The following is a 9,886-nucleotide window of genomic DNA, read 5'->3' as shown; positions in this document are numbered from 1 at the left end:
TAGAGTGTAAACTCTACATAGGAATAATAGGATCCCTCTTGTACCTTACTGCCAGTAGGCCTGATATTATGTTTTCTACGTGTTTATGCGCTAGATATCAGGCTAACCMAAAAGAATCTCATCTTTGTGCAGTGAAGAGGATCCTGCGCTATTTGAAGAAGACTCCTACACTTGGACTTTGGTACAAACCCATACCCTTACAAAAGTTAGTACGGTACGGAGCTGATTAGTCGACTCTTTGTCCACCAACTTTAGGTAAGGATGTCGGCTCATAAATTGTGCTTTTGTACTATTCACTGTAGCAAAGGACAAGCCTTCCTCTTAAGGCTTGACACGCACTCTATACCTACCATATTGCATTAAATGGACATTTAATGCATTGGGTATAAATAGAAGTGTTTCTTCTCCATGCAGAGAGCGCGCATCTCTCTCTAACCTTATTCTTAATTCAAGCATCTTCTAGCTTAAGTAAAGGATCTTTCTTTTAGCATTCTCTTTTCTTGTATTTGCTAAAGCTCTGTGTGTAACCAAAGATTGTTTAGATTGATTTTCATTACCTTATCTTTCCACAAACAGTCTTGTAAAATCTGTATTGATCTTCTATATCAATATATATTTTAAATTTGAAAATATTGTGTTTGTATTCACCCCCCCCCCTTCTACAAACTGTTTCTCTTCTTGTAGACCCTTACGGGACCAACAGTTCTTTATCACTGAAAATCTTCAGCAAATGTATCTTACTTTTTAAGATATGTTTTTCTTTTCTTAACCTAAAATTATCACTGAAATTTCTTATTCAGTGATCTTGTGTTATAAAAGAAACTTAAACCATCACTAAACTCTTTGCTTATTCAGTGATCTTTTAAAAGGAAAATAATAATGAACGGTCATCTTTTTATGACATCATTAATCTTTTTATTTAAATGAACTTCATTATGCGCGTGTCCTTCTGACACACGCAGTCCATTATCATTCCACCTAATCACAGGATGATGTCGTGCAAAGTTTTTCATCATTGCACATCTTTTTGAAGAGTCGTTTTTCGCTCTCCCTTCTTTCTCTCTCATCTTACCTATAAGTCTATGAGATATCCTCTCATATTTCTCTTTACGCTTACACCTATCTCTCAAGAACTTTGCTCTCAAGATTGAAATTCTAACATGCATAGACATATTGTATACCACCTAATTACCCTATTTYCTTTATGTGGAAGAAAGAAAATTAAGGAACCTGCAAATATTGGTAAACTACAATTATTGTTGGTTTGGAAATTTGTTTGTGGTTCACATCTGAAATCTAACAATTATCCATTTTCCATAAAGGAGCAGAATGAAACCAAAGTTTCATGTGAATTGACTCATCAAGTTCCCACTCAAATATCAATTTATCCGGTAAACTACTAGGGGCTCATGTAGCCCATGCCGGATTAATCGTATTTTGGGCCGGAGCAATGAATCTATTTGAAGTGGCTCATTTCGTACCAGAGAATCCTATGTATGAACAAGGACTAATTTTACTTCCCCGCCTAGCTACTTAATGTTCTAATTTTGATTCAAAGGAAAGAAAGTATGGAGTTGAAGTAACTTCTAATTTGAGGGAGAAGTCCCGTTGAGTTCTTAATGATTAGAATACTTTTTTTTATAAGTTCATTGAAGAGGTTTCTATTTACTCAACAAATTTTTCCCTCTTCTTTTCTTTATCCACCACTTTTTATATTATTTATAGTATACGTAATTATTATAAGATAATATAATAATAATAAATAAAATAGGTAATAACTCTAAAAAACATTCTGATACGTCTATAAAAAATCGAAACTAACATTAGGAATCTTTGACGAACAGTATCACGAATCATTATTATTACGACACAAGAAAAAGATTTGTCACACCCTTTTCGTGCAAGAACTCCAAAACTTCCTTAACTTCGAACCGATTTTCTTCCTTCCTAAACAAAACAGGTTTGTAATCGTTTATTTTTGGTTGTTTTTCTTCATGAAACTTTGTTTGATATTTAAAAATGATTCTTCTTTCTTTTAAATAAAAACAAACAGGATAGAAATCATACTTCTTCTTGATTTTAAACTTAGCTTCAAAACCCTAATCTGCTTGAAAAACCCTAATCTCTTTCTGGATTTTCAAAAGAAAGTTTTTTCTTTCAAAACTTTAGCCTAAAGTGCCTTTCTAACATTAATCTGTGCATCTTTTTCTTTTATGTTCTTCTTTTCTAACAGAAATGGTTGCACACTACTCTATGGATGAAATATCATTCAAACCCAACAACCATGTCGTTCTGCTCAACATCCCTGTAAACAAGCCACAGTTTGCAGATGCTGCCAGGTTCCTCAAAAACTCTTGTCTAGGATACGTCTATCCTTCAAACCAATCACGGTGACCTCCTCCAACAATTCTAGTATACTGCTGAGGCGAAGGATACTAACAAGGCTGGAAACTCTGTTGAGAAGATCTTCTTCTCCTTCAGCCATATGACTATCAGCTTTGGTGTTCCAACTATCAGGGTTGTTCTTCATCTTCCAAGGGCTATGCCCTTTGCAAAGGAAACTGACACTGAACATATCATCAAGCTGTTGGATTATATTGGGTACAATTGGCCACTGAAGAAGAACTCCATTAAGATGAATAAGTCGTTAATGAAGATTGAGAAGAACCGCATGTTTGGGGTCTGATAGTACCTCTGCTCGCATTTCATCCAGTGCATGGGCGGGAAGACTGGAGGACAGGATCAGGCCTCACGCATAGCACTGAATATTGGCCTTTTAGTGATCAGGCAGATCAATATGAACTATGCACAATTGATTTTCGACGACCTGGTGCTGAAGCTTAACCAGCGCCAGCATGAGAAGGTGGTGCCTTACAATAGGTTTCTCAGCAAGATACTCTCCAGAATCTTCGATGCCAACTACCCTGCTGAAGGTAACCTACCCATTTGTTGGCTTGGGTCTAGAATTCTAGATCACAAGTCAAAGCTGACAGACATTGGTCTATTCATCCCAATGATAAGGATATCTAATGGTTCTTCTACCCTTACTTCTTCTTCTTCTATCTCCAAGGTAGTTAAGATTGGGGCAAACCCCCATCATTCTATCCCGCCAACCACCACCTTATCCTCCAAAAATAGGATACACTCTGAAGCCAATCTTAGTCCTTCAAAGAGGGCTAAGAAAGCCAAAAGGAGGATACTAAGTAATCTAGCTTTGACCTCTCAAAAGGTCTCAGCTATTGAAGATAGACTCAACCCCGAGGCACTCTCTGAACCCCAACCAATGTCTTAAGTGATCTCCTCAGACACTGTCGTAGAAGTGGTTACTCTACGAACCACTTCAGTAACCCAAATCATTGAAAGTGTGAATATCAGCACCGCCACTACTAAACACCTATTATATTTCTCAACCATCATTTGTTCTCTTCCCTCCTTGGTCTCTATCACACGCGTTGATGATCCATAAGTGGTTGTCCCTACTGTTGGTGAAGCCATCACTACAGGACCTGAGGTCGCTCCTCTCGAGGCGCCCCAAACACTTGCTACCTATCCTTAAAAAGGCACATGTCATATCGCCAGTGTCAATCCTTCATATGACACTAAGGACCTCTCAGATACACTCTTACCCTCCCCTTCTTTCTTTCCTACTAACTTTGAGCCCTATTATGCTCAACTTTATCTCATTTCTACAGGTCCTTCAGGAAATGAACCCCTATCCATAGAGACTGACGTCTAAAACATGGATGAGGATGTGAAGTTGCTATTTCCCGTTGTGGCCATCGTCCTCGATAAAATGGACGAGGTGCACAAGGCAATGCTTTCAAAGAAGAAGTGACTAACGACCTCTACTGTCAAAGATGAGGTTTGTGACGTCAAGGAGTCCCTAAAAGCAATAAAGATGGAGGTGCTAGCCAACACTGAGGTTGTAGTTGCTCTTACCAACAAAGCCAACGAAGTCTAGGCTCAAGTCACCAGGCATGGTGAGCTCCTTCATCAGATCTTCCAACTCTTGGAGCGACCAGCCTCGGTCCTGAACCTGCGTTCACAAAGTCAGACCGTCAACAACTGGATCGGGTAATTACCTTCAACTTACTCCAAGTTGAGGCTATTTCCACCACTGAGCACAGAATTGGAGACCTCTCCTCAAGTCTTTATGACCTCTCCTCTCATCTTGATGATGAGAAAGAGGGAGAGAAAGACAAATAAGATGAGAAAATTGCTGATGCGGAGACTGCCAGTGATGTTGTCTTTGAAGACCTTCCTCTAATCCCTCATGCAGATGATCTCATCCCTGCCACTAAGGATGCCATCATTGTTGACTCTGAAGACGATGATGATGATGCCATGATAGCTCTTGCTACTCATGAAGACCATCCCTCCACCTTTGCATTGTCAAATGATGGTGATGAGCATGATGATGAAAACGATGAAGATAAGGACGAAGAACCTCAACTCCCTAATGCTGGAAAAGATTTAGGTGACAACGAAGATGATGAAGAAGACGATGATGATGACGAATTCAACATCCAATTTCATCCAAGACCAGCACAGAAGGGAATCTTCATCAAGGAACCTTCAGCTTCCCGGGGGAGATACCTTCAGCTTCATGGCAACAACACTCCTCCAAAGATAAGGGCAAGGGAGTGGCTGAGGACAATCTCAATATCGTTATCAAGGTGATCGATCCATCTGAGGTAGATCAATCCTCCAGGTTCATACCCTTTACCTTATATACTGATCCCATTTTTCTTCTTCTCTCTGGACCAACAAACCCTTCTAGTCCATCAACGCATCTTACATCTTGTGGAAGCACAAATGAAGGTGATGCAGAAATTCCAACATCATAAGCTGATGAAGACCAAAGGAGGATTCAACTGAGAAATCAGCTTGACCAAATCAGAGGAAAAATCCCTCATAGTACCTCTGGTTGTGGCGAGTTTGATATCCTCACCGATGCTGAAAGAGAAGAGTCCTTGAAAGCCGAAGAGGAGTTGAGCAAACATCCACAACAACTAAAGGACAATCTAAAGTTAGCCAAGACTCTAGTTGCCTAAGCTCTGGCTAAAGGGAAGCTCAAGAAGAAAGATCCTGTCAAAGCTCAGGCCCAACTATTGTCACAAGCTGAAGGAGAACATCAACGGGCACTGACGCTGAAAGACTGTGATCTGAAATGATGCAATGAAAGGATCGAGAAAAGGATAAGTCCCTACAAGATCACAAACGTCACTATCAGCGGATGGATGAAGGATGGTGGACTCCTTATCTCAATGGTCATCTTCAGAAGAATCAAGATTATGTCACCGAGTATCCTTCATACCTCGGCCAGTATGGCTTCTACGAGTGGCTAGAGATTTGACAGGCTACTCAGAGATCCAAATACAAACACAAGCCACTGATTGAAGATATCCTGAACGATTTATTCAAAAAGGTGTCCAAAATCATCGAAGTCCTCCTTTGCCAAAGAAGTCGCCCTCTCGAAGAAAACACCTTTCAGAACCTGCAGAAGGACCATCCCATAAGAACGAGCACAAGAGAAAATTTTCTTTGGATGAACTTCTAAATGATCGAAAGAAGCCAGATCTCTCAATACTAAACCTGACACTGCCTGCGAAGGGTCCTTATATACCTAACACAATGCATGTGAAATATGAGTATGGACTTATGTTCATTGACTATGACGATGAATAAAGGTTTCAGCGAGTATCCGAGTTCCATCTTTGTCCGATAGATCACTTAGAGTATCTAAGGACTTGGCTTAATAATGATCTATTTGGATATACGATGGAGCGCAAGATCAAAAAGGAATATCTCAAACGCAAGAAGCTTGGAGAAGATTTACCTGGATATATCAACTTTAGCAACTTAGATTAGACGTCATTTCAGTCTTGTAATCTTATTTTCTTTTCTTTATTGTTAGTGTATAACCTTTATGTATTAGGTCTACCAATACTGATTAATGACTTATAATATTTTCCCTTTGTTTAATATTCAATAAAATTATCAATTCACTGAAAAAGATCCCTGAAAAGAGTAAGAGAGACAAGTATTTATGAGTTCCAATTCTCTTACATTCACTGACACCTTTCTAGTTAGTGAATATGCTTTCAGTTTCAGTTATCATTATTATGTCAGATTATTCTTGAACTTGTAATCCTCTACAACTTAAGTAAATTTACATAAGTAAATTGTATCACTAAAAAAGATCTCAAAATAGTTAAAAGGGATAAGTATTTTACTAGTGTCTTTTCCTTATTGATGTAACTTAAGCAATGTTCTTTATGTTGCTTTGGCATCATCAAATAGGGGAGATTGTTGATCCTCTCTCTCAGTGATTTGATGATGATCTCTTTTATCTATCGAAGTGTATTCTCTCTGTATTCAGTTTCATCAATCATCACTGAGTCTGTTCAGTGATCGTTGAACATGTATTGTAATTCATTCAGAGACCGATATGCTTCAAGAAGACAAAACTCACACCACATATCCTTCAGTGATGTCGAAGACAAAAGCTGAAGATTAGAAACCAGCAAGTTCGTGATCTGAAGCGGTTTTCAATTATAACAAACTCGTCTAAATAAATGTGAAGTCTGCACAAGATTCAACGTCCACTGATGAGACCTTCAGCGTCATTCCAGTGTTCAGTGATCAAATGAATCTTGTCGAGCAAAATAGTTTTTGTTTGTCCTTCTGCACACAAAGAACAAACCCACACCTTTCTAAGTATAGTACAATACGAAATCACTCCTTTGATTCCAAACGTGCTTACCTACTTTACGAAAGAGGACTATTCATATATAACCAAAAGGACTGTATACTGTAACAAATGACAAGTTTTCCTCTAAAAGCTTGCCACGTGCCATGTACCTTATGAATTGCATTTAATGCAATGGGTATAAATAGTTGAGTAGTTCTCCTCTCATTTATCATCTTTCTTACTCAAAACTTACCCAAGAAGTTACTTCTCTCTCTACTCTTTGTCTAAGAGAAAGACTCACTTTAACAAGTGAAGAGCACATTTCTTCTTACTTTATTTCGTGTAGCAAGTCTTTTCTTATTGCTATTTGTAATTTTGTATGTATTTTAGATTGTTTAGATAGGTTATGTATCATAACTCTTCCGCAAACAATCTGTGAAATTTGTATTGATCTTCTTTATCAATATATAATTAAAAGTGAAAGTTATTGTGTTTGTATTCATTCCCTCTCTTCCACAAAGTATTACTTATAAACTCTTGTAGATCCGGTTAGGACCAACAAAAAGAAATATGCAAAATCAATAAGAGTGCACTCCTTTTAATTTTATGCAAAAGGGGGAGGTTGTTCAATTATGATGGATGTTTTTCGTTCTCTTAACCACTTTAAGGGTCAATGCATTTACACCTCATAAGAATCCTTCTAATCGATCTTTGTTTGGAGTTGGTGCCCCCGTACTCCCATGGTGGTCATCTCATACATCATCACTAAAGGGTTATAGATTGGTGACTAGAACATGGATTTGTTACATCACATTCTAGGACATGTGACATCAATATATATATATATATAGAGAGAGAGAGAGAGAAAGAGAGCTAGCTGCTCATCAATGTTGCATATCCGTCACACATCTTCATTAAATTAACTGAATATGTGTCTTCATTCAAACTCTAGAATGCAACACATTCTATTAAGCATGAAGAATTTCTAATGGTCTGATGTAGTTTTTGTCCTTGCTCTCTCTATAAGCATGAAGCAACCCTTAGTTATTGCCTTGGCTACAAAAATAGATTGGAAGTAGTTGTGGATTATAAGTTATCACTTGTATATACACAAACACTCATGATGTTATGGAGCTTTTCACATAACCAAAGAATTATTGTGAACTTTTTTCCCTAAATATATTCAGCCAGGATATTTGCTGCATATATTTAATCTTTGTCATAAATAATTTGCATCATGTAAAAGATAAAAGATTGTACTATTTTTGGTGATAAAAGAACTCTTAAGGATACAATATTGGGAACTATATATAAAGGTTCATTGTTATTTTTTCTTGAATATATAAGGAATCATTGTACTTGTTATAGATAATTTTTATAACAAGAGTTTGTAAAAGAAATATTGATTATGCTTTCTAGGTAAAAGAGAAGATAAAATTTGTTGCCCAGCATAGTACGAAATTTTATGGAAACAGTATAGTATCACCTACATGTTTCCCAAACTCCAATTGTAGCATCCTGAGGGCATCACAAAGAAGTCTATGAATTGTTCATGAGAGGTTGTTTTTTAGGATTTTCGATGTTATTTTGTAAAAAAGGAGTCATTGTTGCCGAGAAATATGTTCTATACTGAAAGCCTTCCGTTCTTTTTTCACCTATGAAGTGCAACATTTGGCTTTAAAATACGTAGGTGTTATGTGGACTACTTTATTTTAAACACAAGTATTAATTTTGTAATGATATTTCTGTGTCATGTGACTCTAAACATACTTTGGTCTTTGTAGTAATAAATTTTGCTCTAATATTAGATGTAGCCAAGTAATCGAACTTCGATTTTCTTTTAGCTTCTTCAAAGTTTATCTACATGATGGAAACCGAACAAGGTCTTCCGAACGGAGTTGGGAGTTGTGTCTGTCATGGATAAATTGAGAGAGGGGAGATTGGGTGGGTTGAACACATTTGTATGAGACTTATGACGGCACCGGTGAGGAGAGTAGAAAGTGTGACAATCAAGGATGGACAGGCTTAGTAGGACATGAGATGAACAACCAAGGATAGACATGGAGGGTTTAATTTTCGAGGGCATGTCTTCTGCTGGGAGTTCTTATAAGCCCCATGATTAGGGTAGCGGACTAGACGTATGGAGTTGTAGCTAGCATGGACGGGATGAAAGAAGGCAAGGCTGTTAGAAACAATGAAGTACAACAATCATAGAGATATTTCATCAAACACTTTATGGACAACATCTAACATACAATACAAACTTACTTTTCAAAGAATTCTTCTTCTTCAAATCTTCTTCTCTTTCTCTTTTACTTCATATTTTTCCAATTCCTTCAACCATAAATCCTCAAATTCACAATCTTTCCAAGCCTCAAACCATGGCCCTCTAGATGTATAATGAATTGCTTTTGGGTGAGTACTTGGATCTCCATTAACAACATGGTTATGACCCACAAGAAAGTTCCATACAAAAGGGACTGGCCCGATTTCATCATCTTTCAGCCATTGAAATCTATGAAGATACGCACTTGATTCTTTATTCACAACCTCTGACTTTAGAATCTTGGTTTTCCGGTTGCTATAGTTATACAACACCATCGACAACCAGTTCTTTTGTGGGTATACTGTCTGAACCACACCGGCCATTCTCGGAGCCTCTTTTGAGGTGTGATCGTGTTGAACACACATCACTGCATACTTTTCATTGATCAGATCCAGTAGCTCCTTGATGTCCCCGAGATAGAGGAAATCATTGTCGACGAACACCACCCAACCTTCGTAATTCTCCATCCGTGAACGAGAATTCGGTGCTTTCGAGTTTATTACATTCACGCCAATAATATTTCTTCTCTCTAACTAGGATTGTTTGATCAGGATCACTTCGACAGGAACCGAAGATAATTTGAGGATGGTCATTTGAAAACCCATTAGATCATTAACTTATAAAGTTGATCAATGAACATAAATTGGTCTTACAAGTCTCACAAGAAACCCTTGGTCTCACGTGAATCCAACCCTATATATATATATATATATATAGGTGGTCATTTGAAAACCCATCTACATCCTTGATGTCATTGATCAATGGTTAAAAATCAATATGAGCTATTTATGTTAAGAGGTTTTTTTTTAATGGATCCTAATATAATCAGAGTTGAAAAGGGTAAAATGGTCAATATATATTTTTGA

At 37.5% G+C, this 9,886-nt stretch overlaps 1 pseudogene; it reads right to left on the bottom strand.

The window, feature by feature from the left end:
- Positions 1-8,983: 8,983 nt before the first annotated feature.
- On the bottom strand, positions 8,984-9,625 carry LOC112499909 (annotated as a pseudogene).
- Between the last annotated feature and the right edge of the window lie 261 nt (positions 9,626-9,886).

This window comes from Cynara cardunculus (genome assembly GCF_001531365.2).
Source record: "Cynara cardunculus var. scolymus isolate 2C chromosome LG 17, CcrdV1, whole genome shotgun sequence".
NCBI lineage: Eukaryota > Viridiplantae > Streptophyta > Magnoliopsida > Asterales > Asteraceae > Cynara > Cynara cardunculus.
Note: the sequence above shows the minus strand (reverse complement) of the source record. Positions and strands in the feature narration are given on the sequence as shown.